Genomic DNA, 15,081 nt, shown 5'->3' with positions numbered 1-15,081 from the left:
GGAGGAGCAGAGGAGAAAGGGGTTTGAGATGAGGCTGGGGAGGTAGGTGGTAGGAATCCGATCCCCTTCAGGGCTCCACTGGCTTCTTAGGCCACATGGGATCAAAGAAAATCATGCCAGACTTGGAGATGGTGAGGACCGCTAGATTGAAGGAGTTGGCAGGGGTCTTAAGGATCTGGACTTTTAAAAAAATAGTAATTTTTTTTTTTAATTGAAGTATTTACAATTGAACAATTTACAATGTTGTATTAGTTTCAAGTGTACAGCGAAGTGATTCAGTTATTCATTATATATATATGTGAGTGTCTGTGTCTGTGTGTGTGTATACACACACATACATACATATGTGTTCTTTTTCAGATTCTTTTCATCAGAGGTTATGGCAGGGATCCTGAGTGTAGTTTCCTGTGCTGTACACCAGGTCCTTGTTGCTTAGCTATTTTATATATAGTAGTGTGTGTATGTTAAGGGATTTGGGGTTTGATCCAAAGAGCAGTGGAAGCCACTGAAGGAAGGCTGCAATCAGACTTGTGCTTTGAAAGCTTACTCTATTTGAATGGCAGGTATAAGCACAAGAATGGAGACAAAAAGAATGGACAAGCGTATACTGTGAAGTCCTGGCAAGAGAGGAAAGTAGCCTGGCCTGGGAGGAAATGGAGAAGAATGGAGGGTTCACAGGGAGGACACACAGTGAAGGCCGGAGTTGAAGGGAGGGAGATGTCAAGGTGGTTTTCACCACAATCCATACTTCTTTCTAATTGCCTCCCGGAGACAAACGTGATGTGCCATCATCTGTTTTCAGATGACACTCAGGACTTGCAGGTATGGTCCAGGAGTGGTCTGAAGAATACAGGCTTCTGTGGACATCTTACCTGTTGGCATCGAGATTCTTTTTTTTTTAGTAAATGTCAGAACCAAGTCAGACAAACGAGTGTGACAGGTGAACTGAGTCCAGCCTTTTTCATCTCTCTCCCTCTGAACTCCTGTCATCTGCTCTATGGCAGGTATTGTAAATTCATGCAGTATCCATTGCAACCCCTCCTAATTAACCTTTTGATACTTAGAAGCCAGAAAGTAGAAAACTACATTTCCCAGACTCCTTTGCAGGTAAGGGGCCCCAAGTGAACCTGCTCTGGACTGACCGGCGGAAGTGATTGGTGTGTGGTGGCTGCCAGGTACAGGAGATCAGGCACTCTGGCCAATGAGGTGGCAAGACCTTTGTTCTTCTGGGACAGTGGGTGCTCCAGTTCTCTGATGTCTCAGGCCCTACTGTCATATCGCTTCTTTTTCTGGCTGCTTTGTTCCTATTTGTAGTATCCGAACCCAATTCTCTGGCCCTCCAAGGAATGACATGAATTTCCTCAGATTGTCTGCTTTAAGTATAGAAAAGTGCATTCCGTTGCCTGCAAATAAGAATCTACAGTTCACTTCATTTATTATCACATATCCTTCGTTGTTCTACATGCAGTGTTCCTCTCTGAACACAGCATGGGCTCCTCAAAGACAAAGATGAGGCTGTGAGTCCTCTCTGGTGTCAACCACAGTGCTGCTGTGGATGACTGCCATTTCCGTCTGCCGGACAGCCAAGCATCAGTCTTCTAGCAGAGAAGATTAGTAGTTTGTGTCCCAGCTTTCCTCTGGGGAACCCTATCTTCTCCAGGCTCAGTCCATATGCTTTGATACGGTAACTCCACCAAGAAAGCCAAGGATGGCTGTGTGATTCAAATCTGGTCAGTCAGAGCATTGCATCCTGCTGGTGACCATGATGAGGATAAAGATGGGTGTGTGATCCAATCAGAGCCAGTGACTGGAAATCTCAGGGCTTCTGCTGGGACGGTTGAGAGAGAGGGGCATCTGTCTACTCTCTTTCTGTTGGGACTACTGATAAAAAAGCAAGAGGTGAGCCAGGAGCTGATGGAGGCTCTGTGCGGGATTGACAATGAGGTCAACCCAAAGGCTAGTGAAACCAAGAGGCTGCGGTGCTGACACAGGGTGAGCCTTGCAGAGATCCAGCCTTTCCCCACACAGCCCTACTCCTGGCCTTTTCAGTTAGGTGAGTCAATAAAGATTTTGTTCATTGGTTTTTTCCTTCAACCAGTGAAGTGGGGTTTTTGTCACTAAAAATCAAGAGTCATAATTAAAACAGTAATTGTCCATTAGTAGCTCCTGACTGGCTCATCAAAAAACTGAAGGTCTTTGGTTCAGTTCAGTTCAGTTCAGTCGCTCAGTCAGGTCTGACTCTGTGACCCCATGAACCACAGCATGCCAGGCTCCCTGTCTATCACCAACTCCCGGAGTTCACCCAAACCCATGTCCATTGAGTCGGTGATGCCATCCAGCCATCTCATCCTCTGTCGTCCCCTTCTCCTCCTGCCCTCAATCTTTCCCAGCATCAGGGTTTTTTCAAATGAGTCAGCTCTTCGCATTAGGTGGCCAAAGTATTGGAGTTTCAGCTTCAACATCAGTCCTTCCAGTGAATATTCAGGACTGATTTCTTTTAGGATGGACTGGTTGGATCTCCTTGCAGTCTAATTCTCTGTTTTCTCTTTAAGCTTTTTGTCACTTTCACTCCCAGCCTTTAAGTGACCATCATTAACACATGTTGCACTTTTAATGATTTGATGGAACAAACAATTCAAATGCAGCCAAGATATACCCTGATCCATTATCCTCTTAAACAAATTGGCAGCTGTTTCTGGAAGGAAAGAGGTTCCAAGTGAGGGCCAGACAGTGAGAAATGTGCTGTGGCCTTGAGCGCTGTCCTAGGTAGATACTAATTGCCACTGTAGAGCATGAATGAAGAACATGGGCCATAGCACCACAAGGAATTAGGGTGACTTGGGTGTGATTATTACCTCCACACTCATTAGAGGTGTGATCTTGGCAAAGCTGCTTACCTTCTATGAATATAGCCCCAACTGGCTTAGAGTTTATTGGCTTATACACTTGGAAAGTCCAGCATAGTGTCTTTGGCTTCAGGCTGGGCTGGATCCAGTCGCTCAAAAGATGTAAGTCAGAAACGTGTGGTGTTTCCTTTCAGTGCTGGCTTTCTTCTGCACTGGCTTTATTTTCAAGCAGTTGGGTTCATTCTCGTGGGTGTAAGATGGAAGAGCTCCAGGCTTATATCCTCCCAACTTTGCTCTCCTGGCAGAAAGCACACACCTCTCTAGCTCCTGTAGCCCTGTAGATGCAATGGAAATCTGAGGTAGTTAGATTTTATCAGGTCAGCTTGGTTCACCTGCATATCCCTGGAGTGAGGAACTTAGTTTGACTCACTGATATGGGGGAGGGAATGTTTCTCAAAGGAAAAGCAGGGGGGCTGGGCTGTTGCCTGAAGAGGGGACTGATGCTAACTGGGTGAGAACAACAGAGGCCCCTTCTTACCCTCCTAGACAGGGTTCTCTCAGGAAGAAGTGGACAGGCTCCCACTTCAAAAGGTTTCGGTAAAATGAAATGAGTTAATGTCTGGGGAGCAGATGCTCCTAGTGCTCCACCCATAGTCCAACAGCTCTTACCGTTTCCAAGTATGAGGCCCCAGCCTCTGCATCTCTTTGCCTGAGAAATTTCTCTGGCTGCCAGACCTCACTCCGCCCATGTATGCCACAGGTTGGATGTGCTGGGGGGAGGGTGTAGTTAACAACAGCTGGGAGCAGCCTGCAGCTGCTCAGCCGCCTCACCCATTGAATGGGGCAACTCTGAAATGTGCCCCCCAGAGGTCCTCAGATAGGATTAAGCTCCAGTTGCCCACAGGTACAGCCTTTAATCCTTCCTTCACTTCTCACTTCTTCTATCTGCGTTTCCTAGGATGCCCTCCCAAATAAACATCTCGTACTTGAATGCACTTCCCTTTGGTCAGGGAAGCCCAAAGTAAGACTGTCCTACGTTTAACGTCGTTCCTGCCGAGTCACCAGCCTCCGATGCACATTTGTTATTACCACTGTCATAGTTATTTGGAGGTTCACTTTCTGCTTCCTGCCCTCATCTTTCTGCACTTCCCATGGGGTCTCCCTTTCTCTCTCTTGTTATACCACCCCTCTGCCCTCTCAACTTTTCCTTGTCTATTTCCTAATTTTAATCTCTCCCCAGGGTAATTATAATTTTGATGAGTGAATGTAAGTTTTTAAACAATTACAAAGAAAACTGGCAACTAACACAATAGGTAGACCAAACAACATGTGTTGAGACTGTCCACTTCATGAAGGTAGGAATGATGTTGGTTTTCACTGTGCCTGGAATTAACGCATGAGTTTGTATTCAGAGGGCTTTTTAAAAATAAGACAGATTAGCAGGCTTTATTTTAATAAAGGAAAAAGACTGAATGAAATCTACTTCCTCTGTACATTACATCTGCTTCCCATCTGCAGTTTTCGCCAAAATGATCATTTTTTTTATCCACATCCACAACAATTTGGCCTCCTGCATCTGCAGAGCGGAGCAACCGTTCACTAAATGATACCCTAGTGGTATGAGAGTGTTAATGCATCTCATTTATAAACAAGGAAAACACCCCAGCATCATCTGGACTATTAACCGATTTCCAATATGAAATTAATGCAAAACTTATTTCTTAAGGGGAAAGTATTTACAAAGAAAGATGGATTTTCTCATTAATAGAAAGATATCAATTTAACAATCGCACATTTGACAAATCATGACTTGGCAGTATGACAGAGGAATGCGTGCAGAAGAAAATTTGGTTTATCTTGAGAGACCCCACCATAGTGGATTTGGAAATCAAACGTGCTGTGCTTGGGGTTCCCATCTTCAGATCTCTGACTTCTGCACAGCAAAGAGCTGGCAAGGTGGCTGGGGCGATCTTTTCTCAAAGAGCTTGTGGCTCCCTCAGCTTCCCAAGGGGTTGTTTCCATCTGTTCCGGGTCCCAGTGCGGGTAGAAGGGGTGGCTTGTTTTTATGTTGCTGGGAACTAGCAGACAAACGCCTATGTTACTGCGTTTCTGCCTGGTGAGAAACCTACTGAGGAAGAATTCTTTTAGGGTGTCAGGGCTGTCCTGGAAGAGGACAAGCTGGGCAGAGAGGGAAGGCGTTTCATCAGAAGTCTATCCAGGTGGCCTTCCTTGGGCCTGCCCTGTTTGAAAAAGAAAGAGCTGGAGATTTGAGGGCAGCCAAATGTTTGTGGCTGGAGGCCAGACTTCATTTAAACAAGTGTTCTCTGGTTTGCTGCTCAGAGGAGATGCTTTCCACCTGTTCCTGACTCTTCCTCCCCACCCCCAATATCTGTAGGTCCTGAGCCTGCTCAGTGGATCCCTGTACCTACTTTTCCGTGTGTTTGAAGTTGGGAGAGACTACTCTTTTAAGAGAAAAATGTCACGAACCAGAAATCTCTGGCTCAGGACCTAGCTCTGCTATGTACTAGCTCTGGATAGGATAGGGAGTTGAGTCTTCTTCTCTGAGCCTTAGTCCCTTCATCTCTGAAACAAAAATAATAATAGCTTCCTAACAGGGTTCCTAGGGCTTCCCTGGTAGCTCAGTGGTAAAGAATCTGCCTGCCAATGCAGGAGACTCGGGTTTGATCCCTGGGTCAGGAAGATCCCCGGGAGTAGGAAATGGCAACCCGCCCCAGTACTCTTACCTGGAAAATCTCATGGACAGAGGAGCCTAGTGGGCTATAGTCCATGGGGTCACAAAGAGTTGGACATGACTTAGCAACAACAACAGGGTCCCCACAAAGAGTGGATGAGCTGGTGAACGTACAATCAACCTTTAAATGAACACATCTCATAGATGTATACATACCACAAATTTGGGCAGTTAGAGCAAACACTGACTTTGCTTTTGGGGGGGATGAAAGATATGGTCATGGAACAGCAGTGCTCTGATGGGCTCAGATCTTTATGTGAGAGGTAGGTGGGGGTTACAAAGTTTGGGTTTAACTCCCACTATGTTGTAGCTGGGTGATCTTGGGCAGGTTATTTAGCACATCTGAGCCTATTTCCACATCTGTGAAATGGGTTTAGAGTCTTGATTCTTTCAGGATTGTCATGAGGAATAAATCTATTCATTCAAATAGGAAAGGGGATCAGAGACAGACTTAACTTGTCCTAGGGTGGAGGTGGGACCGGTGCACAAACAGGGAATCAGTAAGTGGCTGCAGGAACAGAATTTAAACTTGAGCTCAAGTGTATATGAAAAACATTTTACAGTACTCTGTAGAAATACTATCTAAAGGACTTTATTTAGATAGGAAGACTAAGAAAGCCCAGGCATTGGGCCTAATTTCTTTTTTCTAGCCCCTTTACATTTAATATGGATAAGCATGAGATTGTACAGGGTTAAAGGCAGGAGGGCATGAAGAATGGTTCCCTCTTTCTTCCAGTCCAGAGCTCCAGGAAACAATAGATTGAATGATGAATGTTCTATTCAGTATCTTGCCAATATTGAATAGAAGCCCCTCTATTCAATATTGGCAAGATCAACACTAATTTTGATAACTGAATAGACTTTTTGAGGGTCTAACACTTCTTAAAAACAATTATATTTTATGAAGCCAGGTCCTTTGGCATTATTTGGATCTGAAGTTAGTACATTAAATTTTGTCCCTCAATGTTCAATCTGACGTGACTTTTTAGAAAAAAAAACTTTTCCCCCTTTATTAAAATCTCTAGTGGTCAGTGTGATTAGGTACCACTGATTTGAAACACCATTCTTCACGAACACAGGAAAGAGGATGGTGACTTTTTTAAAAAGGATCACTTGATGTTTCTTTGAAAAACATTTGATGTTTCTTTCAATCTCAGAGAAAGAAAACAGGTATTTAGCCAGAAGTCGAGTCTGTTCTCTCAGTCTCTACAAGGAGAAATGTTATTTCCAAGAAAACAGAATCTGTCTTTCCAGAGAGATCCTCTTCTCTTGCCTTATTTCCCCTCTGAAATTAGGAGCCAATGTTTGTGACATCACTGGGTTGCTGTGGAAATGTTTATTTCACAGAGGATTTCGACCTCAAGTGGGCAATTTAAAAGAGGAAGTATGGAATCTTGGAAAAACACAACTGGTTTGCATAAAAATGGGCAGCATTTTTGAAAGATTCGGAAAGAAAACAGTTGTTCCAAGTTTTCCTGCGAGGATTCAAACACTTGTCGGAGTACCTTACACTGATACGCCGATTTTTATTAGAATTCAACTTACTGTAAATATCTGAAAAAAAGTTGGAGAGAGCAGGCTTTTTGCAGGGGGAAAACATTGGCTATTATTAAAATTGAGAGAAAGGTTTGGTTCTAAAATGCCATTTTGGGGGCGGGGTTATCGGTTTCCAGTTTTATAACGTACAATAGACTTAAGAAAATAGCTCCATTTAAAGAACTATGACTCAAGGGGCCTGAGTTTCAATGCAGAAACTGCAAAATCCTTCTGCGTTTCAAACTGTTAAATCAACACAATGCCAAACTAGAACCTTTCTTCCTGCTGGGGCAGTATTGTCCCCTAAATCCACTTTCCAGTTCTCTCAGCCTAGCCTAGTTTGATGTAGCATTGACTTAGCTTAACTACAGCAACCGGCAAAAGGAAGTGGGTTTGCATTTGGGATGGGAGGAGGCGGCCACGGGTGTGTGTGTGCCTGCGTGATTGCGCGCGCACGCGCGCGCGCGGGAGACGTGGGGCACCAGGAAAGGAAAAAAAAAAATCGAGACGTAGCAACTATGTGAAAATAATTTCCCCGTGGCTGTACGAGTGGTCTCTGCAAGGGAAAGCAATTTTAGGAATTAAAAATAAAAAATCTTCAAAGAGGCTGGGAGGAAGGCTGGACAGGAGGGTGCGGGGCATAGCGGGGGACATGTGCCTCCTCGCCGGCATCTTTTCTTTTCCTGTACAGGCTTGGGGCGACCCCCTCCCTAACCACCCACCTACCCGCCGCCCCCTGCTGTCCTGGGGCCCGCACGGCCCAGCAGGAAGGGCTGGCCGCTGGCCGTGGGGGGGCTGCAAAGGTCTGGCGGCGCGGGCTGATTTAGTGGCCGGGGCTGTAGTACAGGCTGTCCCCGGCAGCCGGCGGAGTCAGCGCGCCCACGTGACGGCCCCGGCTCTCCGGTGAGCTCCCCAAACAGACGCACACCCAGCCACACGCGCGCGCGCGCACACACACACACACACACACACACACACACACACACGCACGCACCCTCGCGCGCACACGCCCGCCCGCTCTGCCTCTGCGCCCTCCATCCCGGCTCGCTCATTCTCTCGCCCTCTCGCTTCCCCTGCGGTCTCTCGCTCTGCGCGCACACACCACACACACGCACACGCACACACACGCGCGCACACACGCAGCCGGCACAGGCAGCAGCGGCGGCGGCTGCTCAAGTCAGGACGAACCTCTCTAGGCACCTTCTTGAGAAGGCGGCGGCGGCGGCGGCGGCGGCGGCGGCCGGAGCACCCCTCCTCCGCGGAGAGGGAGCACCGCCGAGAGTTTCCGTTCCCCTTGCCGTTCCCTTCCCCCTCCTTTTATTTGTCGAGAGAATTTCTTCTTCGCTTATTGGTTTAATTTGATTTTGAAAATTTTCGGTTGCTTGTGTGTGTGCTCCCCCCCCACCTTTCCTCATTTTATTTGCATCCAGAGCATGGCGGGCTGCGGGCTGTCGGAAGACACCTTCTTCTCTTCCTTCTTTTACAACTACGGCTCCTCCTGGGAAACCCCTTCCAACCAGGTAAGGGGTGGCTCGGTGCCTGGCGGCGTCGCGCCCCGTGCCCCTCGCCGTGCGCTCACTTGGCACTCGGCGGGGAGGCAGAGGCTTGGGAGGGGGTGGGGAGGCTGGGGGGCCAAGTGGGTCGCAACGTCTGGGTCAGTGCCAACCGGTTAGAGGAGGTGTCCCCCTTCCCCCAGCACGAGCTCTTTGGTCTCCAGGGTCTGTCGCGTCCCTCCCTTGTCCAATCTGCCATGCAAACCTTCCCCTTCCAACCTCCCAACCCAGCGGGAACCAGAGAGAGAGGCAGGAGCCGGCACGTTACCCCGAACAACTCCAGGCAAAACCGGGGAACTCGAGCGCAACCTTCCCCAAGTCGCCGCGGGCGCCGCGCCCCTGTGCGCCCGGCGCCTGCCCGCCCTCCAGTTGCGCCGAGGGGCTGCAGAGCTGTGAGTCCCCCCGCGACGTGCTGTTCCCCCTCCACTTCCCCCGGGGCCCCGAGCCACCTCTTTCCCTAAAATGGCTGCAATCTCAAGTGGAGGCGTCCCCTGACCCCGAGGAGGGGGTGCAGAGTGGATGCTCCGGTGCCCATGACCCCACGCCTCCCCCGGCGCGCACAAGCACCCCACAAACACACACACACTTAACTTTGATGACTGTGCAATGCAGTCCGGCTGCATCGTGCCCTCGACGCTCCCCGCCGCCGGCCTGCAGGTGTGCTTGTCTGTGTGACTTGGGGGGCGCCGAGAAGCTGGGGGTAGACGCCGGAAGGGGGGGGCGTGGAAGATGGGTGTTAGCGGGCCACGGGTAACCTGGAGAGACAGGCGTGTGCTCAGGGTCTAGGGGTGCAAAAGCTATTCTGGGAGCCAGAGCGAGAAAGAGAAAGGGGGGAAAAATGCCTTTTAATTAAATAACTGTTGTAGTCTGCTGCCCCCACCGCTTGTTTGGTGAAAGTCTACAGGCATCTGTCATTTCCAAACTACACGGGGAAGTGGAGCTGGAGTCGAGGGAGGGGAGAGGGGTGTGTGTGTGTGTGTGTGTGTGTGTGTGTGTGTGTGTGTCTGTCTGTCTGTCTGTCTGTCTGTCTGTGTGTACGAGCACGAGTCCAGGCTGGGGAAAGTTAGGGCGGGAGGCGAGGTGAAGGAGCATCGGGGAAAGGCAGCAGCAACTCGATGGGCGGTCCGGGGAGCGGGGGATTCCCGGGCCCGCAGAGCGAGAGCTGCCGGGGGAGCTGGAGGGAGGGGCGGGTGCCGGGGCGGGGGCGTCGAAGAAAAGAACTCGGTTCTGCCCGTCTCTCCCGGCCCCCGGGGCGTCTCTTCTCCCCAGCTCGCTCGCCAGCCACGGCGGCTAGCCCGGCTGCTCGCCGCACTCGCCGGCTCTGGCGCGCTCCTTCTCGGGCCCGGGGGGCAGCGCGCTCCTGCGAGCTCCGGGCAAAAAAAAGCCAACCCGGCAAAGCAAAACAACCGAAAAATGAGCTCCGCCGCCCCCGCAGCACCCCCCGTTTCCAAAAAGCTGAAATCGCCGAATTCGTAGTCTCCTGGCGAAGACCTCGCATCTCTGGCATGGGCTTTCCAGAAAGCGCCGTGGCCATCGAGTGAATAATACATAAGAGGGGCCCGGGAGCCTCGCAGAGGCTCCTGTCGCCGCGGCAGCAGCAGCGGGAGACGGCGGCGAGCTCTGGCCAGACTGCCGGGCCGCCGCCGCGGGTGGGGGCATATGGACAGCTCTGGGGAAGCGCGCGGGCCCCTGACCCGGCGAGGAGCTACGGCAGGCGGAGGGGCGGGGGGCGGCCTGGGGACACGAAGTTGGAGGTTCAGGGTGAGGCAGCTGGGAAAGAGGAGGCCCCGCTGTGAGTAGAAACTTGGGGGAACTGCCGAGGTGGTCGGGCTAGCGCCGGGTTTGGGCAGCTCGAGGGGGGCTCTGCTGCCCGAGGCCGGCGCTGGGTGCTTTCTCCAGGCCACCCTGCCTTGTCTGGTGGGGTTCGGGTGCTCTCCGTGCCTTCGCGTGCTGGCTCCGGATTTGCCGAGAGCCAACGACCCCTCCGGCTCCGCAAACTCCAGGTCTCCAGGAGCGGGCGTCCGGGTGCCTGCTTGTGTGTGTGTGTGTGTGTGTGTGTGTGTGTGTGTGCGCGCGCGCGCGAGTGTGTGTGTGATTGTCGATGAGTCAGAAACCGACGCCAGCTGGTCTTTGAGGACCGAGAGGTGTAGGAAAGGCTAGAGCCACAGTGCATCCCGCACAAGCCCGGCCGGGACTCGGGATTCCTCTGCCGCGCCGCGCCTTCCCCACCCCCCACCCCGCCTCCCCCAGTCTTGGAGTCAGATGTATTAGGATAAGTTTCCAGGAGCGTACATCCGACCTGCACCTCCGGGCCGAGAAACTCAGGCACTTGGTTTTCCTCCAAAGGAAGAGAGAAAGGAGGCTTGGGTGTGGGGGAGCTCACTGTGATACAGCTTTACAGCGATGGGAGGTTTGGCAACATTTTTAACGAGATAGGAAGGAGGTCGTTTGAGAGCGTAGCAAAGGGCTACGGCCGGATTTTGCAAGACAGGCAGTCACGTGCAAACTCCTTGGAAACCGAAGGAGGTGGGCGAGAGGGGGTGGTGGTGCCGGGCAGGATTGGAGTAAAGGAGAGAATCAGAGAAGGGGCGGGGGTGGCGTTTAAAAAAAAAAAAAAGAGGAAAACTATCGGTCTCTTCGGGTGAAGTTAGTTTAACTTAATTTGGAAAAACCTTTTCCCAAAAGGCAAGATCTTTCTTCTGGAAAGGGAAACTCACGTTGCTAAGAAAATCGGAAAGAATTTCTGACAAAGCATTGCAGGGTGATTAGCTCGCGGGCCGGTACTGGGTGGCGCGCTACCCTTAGTGCAGTGAATTGCACGATGGGGAAAGGGAGGTTATCTGAAATATTGATTGCTTCTTCCAGTGGTGCGGTATGAACTTTTAAGATAAAGTACAGAAACAAATGAGAGATGTACATCATTAGAGAAAGGTGCCCTCAAAGTGCTACCGAGGCTTTAATATCTGGTGGTAGGGGCAGTTATTCAGGCAGTGCATCCTACCAGGATTTGCTGCTTCTATCGCGGCCCTATCACCGTTTTCAGGGATGAAGAATATGTAGGTATAAGGACCTAGTCTCTTATTGATCGCTAGTTTGCATTTTCAGCATTGGAACATGGGCAGAGGACTAAGAAACCTGCTCCTTGACTGTACCTTCGGAGAAAAAGGATTAATTAAACAAAGGCAACCCTAACTCCTATCTTGGACTCTGGGCAGGACTGCTAGGGGGAGGCCTGGGCCAAATTTGAAAGAGTGAGACTTATTCATGATTTTTACCTGAATTGCTGCCAAAAGGCTTACAAATCCTCCATTACCTAAAAATAGCAATATTCTTCAAATATAATTTGTTTACTCCACCTCAATTAAATATAAAACCCTGTTCCTAGTGTTAAAACGTGCTTATGAAGGTAAGGGTTCACTGTACTAAAAAAAAAAGTCAAGCTTTTTATTTCTAGATCAATATGATATGCTCTCTACATTTAATACCATGTAAAAGGAGCCTTTTTACAACATCAATAGCAGGCAGGCATGTCTCCCTAAGAAGCTCTTTTCCTGGAATTACAAGGCATTTTGATTGCTTTCATTTTCACAAGAAACATGATTATGACACCTCTGGTTATAAACAAGCAAGTGAAAAAATAATGAAGATGGGGGTTCTTCATATAGAGACCTGGAAATTTGGGAACAACTGGGGTGTTTATTCATTACTAAACACAAAAACCAAAACCCGGAAAATCCAAACACGAATCACTGCTGACTGGAAGGTTTTTACTTATCCTGTGACATTTTGTTATTAAAGCAGGGGGAGGGTGGGTTGGGGTGAATTTTTTGGAGAGAGCCCAATGTGTATTAGAGCCGAAACTGCATCTGTTACCATTTAAAAACTGGGAAATTCCATCTTATATCTGAAGAGACCATGTTGCAGAAATTTTGCACCCACTTGCCAACGTGGAAAACATACCATAGTGAGAGTGGGGGCGGGGGAGCATCTGCTTAGGTGGAATTTATTTCTTCAATTAGAATGAAAACCCCAATTAAAGTGTGTATGTGAAATGTCTCTGATTTGGCTCAGTGTAGCAGACAACAGACCATTCTTTAATTTACAGTTTCACGCCTAGGGATGGCAGTAGTGCAAGCTTCCAGAACTCAACTCTGTCTTTCTATGTTGTGCTTTTTCAACCTGCGAGTCTCTCCCATAGTTGTTCAGGCTTTCCAGCTCCGTCATGAAGCTGACCGTGCACTGGTCATTCCTGCTGGCAGCTTGGACCTGGGTCACCTTCTTTAGCTGTCCTGCTATAAGCCCAAATTGAGGCAGACCAGGTCTATTATGATAGTGAAGCAATCAACTGAAAGTGAAAAATGAAGCCAATTAGCTGACTGCTTGGGTGTCCACGAGGGCCGACATCTGACTTTATTCACCCGATTGACTGTTTCTTTGGCTACTGGGTAGCTTAAACCTGAGTTTGCGAAAAAGGCATCATCACCAGCAGACTTGACTCCGCTTTTTAACTTTTCTTCCTCTCCTGTCCCCTCCCCCCACCACTCCTTCAAATTGCCAGACTAGAGGTAGAAATGGCACCCTTATAAGGACACAAACTATCTTCTCAGAATAGATGGTGACTGTTTTGAATTCAGCCCTGGACTTTTGGTAGCCAAGACCTGTAATTCTTTATACTCACTCTATCTTTTCAAGCAGGATAGATGTTTCAGTGCAAAATCATTAATGGGTTTGGGTAAGTTGTTGAACGCTTGTGCTGTCTATATTTCGGCGGGGGAGGGTGCTTGGCATTTCTTCCATGAATATGGATAGCTGAAGCAGAAGCTGTCCACTGAGGAACATTTCTTTTATCCAGTCCATATACTATAAAGAACTCAATATTTCCGCCCCCCCCACCACCTCTTTTCTGGGTATTTCTTAATTCCTGAAGTGATAACACAGCTGGGATTCACTGAGGTGAGCCAGAGCTTGGGAATGTCCTCCATTTGCAATATTATTAGAAAGCCAGTATCTTAAAGTTGAAAAAATGTAAACTCGGCTTCATCATCTTCTTTTTTTTTTTTTTAAACTTAATTCTCCTGAAGATGAATGTATGAACTACAAACTAGTTTTTAGTTACATTTCTATAGATTTACCTTAAATACACTTTTGAAATCTACCTCTAAATCCCGCTCACCTAATTCCAGTTTTTCCATCGTTGGATGGATTTCTCCAATGTAGACAGAAAAGTAAAAGAGGCTTGGAATAACTTGAGTTTGTTGTGGATCTTCGAGTAAAAGCAGCTTTTTTAAGGCACCAGTTTGAAAATATTGTTCTCTTTTCTGGATAAAGTTTTGTTAGCCTAAAACTTGGGAACCAAAGTACAGTGACAATAGCTACCATTTATTAATACTGTTCCAAATAAAGTATGTGACTCATTTAATCTCCACAGCATATGAGTAAGATGCTTTTATTATTGTTCCCATTTTATAGATGAAGAAAGTAAGGCATAGAGTTCAGAACCTTGCCTCAGACCTCACTGCTAGTTAGGGACAAAACTGGGCCATCTTCTGCCTGCAGTGCAGGAGACCTAGGTTTGATGCCTGGGTTAGGAACATCCCTATAGCAGGGCACAGCAACCCACTCCATCCAGTATTCTTGTCTGGAGAATTCTATGGACATTGGAGCCTGGCAGGCTACAGCCCATGGGGTCACAGAGTTGGACACGTATGACTGACTTTCACTTAATATATAGCCAGATACAGTTCTGTTTGGGAATGAGGTGGAGCCTTCTCTTGTGGTGAAGTGGGCTGCCGTCTATGGGGCTGCGCAGAGTCGGACGCGACTGAAGTGATTTAGCAGCAGCAGCAGCCATTAACTACCCGATGCTTTTTTTTTTTTTCCTTGGTGATGGACTAAATGCTTGAGTTTATCATTCCTTTTGGTTTGAATAGTTGATCCAGGTTGAGAGATAGGTCTTCAGATTGTCTGCTCCCACTAGCAGATAATTACGGTTTAGTGGAGGGCTCCTTTTGAATGTATGTGGGTATCAGGAAAATATAACTTTATGAAGAAATACAATTCTAAGATACTTGAATACAATAATTTTCTAAATAATCATTTAGATGCACCAAAACCCTAGCTCATAATATATATGTATAGTCATGTAGGTGTGTGTGCACGTATTTTTGAGGCATAACTCTCCTTTTATCATTTTGGGTTTGTTCTGTATATAGTTGTGCTTGAGATTAAGACTGAGATTTACCTTTCTGGTCACGGCATGTTATAACAGGTGTCTTCTGTACCAATTCATGCACCTAACATTTATGTCCATCATGAACTAATGCCTTTTAGTGGTTCATCCCTTGTATCGTGATCTTCCAAAATATAGTTGTGGGAAGGGGAGGGAAAACATTAA

At 48.2% G+C, this 15,081-nt stretch overlaps 1 long non-coding RNA gene across 1 annotated transcript in view; it reads left to right on the top strand.

The window, feature by feature from the left end:
• The first annotated feature begins 8,421 nt into the window (after nt 1-8,421).
• Nucleotides 8,422-15,081, top strand: part of LOC138442448 (uncharacterized) — a 28,710-nt gene continuing 22,050 nt past the window's right edge. Inside the window, exon 1 of the long non-coding RNA XR_011257685.1 lies at nt 8,422-8,654. This is a non-coding gene — a long non-coding RNA (uncharacterized lncRNA). The remainder of the gene's footprint in view (nt 8,655-15,081) is intronic.

The sequence above is a fragment of the Ovis canadensis genome, chromosome 6 (genome assembly GCF_042477335.2).
Source record: "Ovis canadensis isolate MfBH-ARS-UI-01 breed Bighorn chromosome 6, ARS-UI_OviCan_v2, whole genome shotgun sequence".
Lineage (NCBI taxonomy): Eukaryota > Metazoa > Chordata > Mammalia > Artiodactyla > Bovidae > Ovis > Ovis canadensis.
This window is presented reverse-complemented; position numbering and strand designations above follow the sequence as displayed.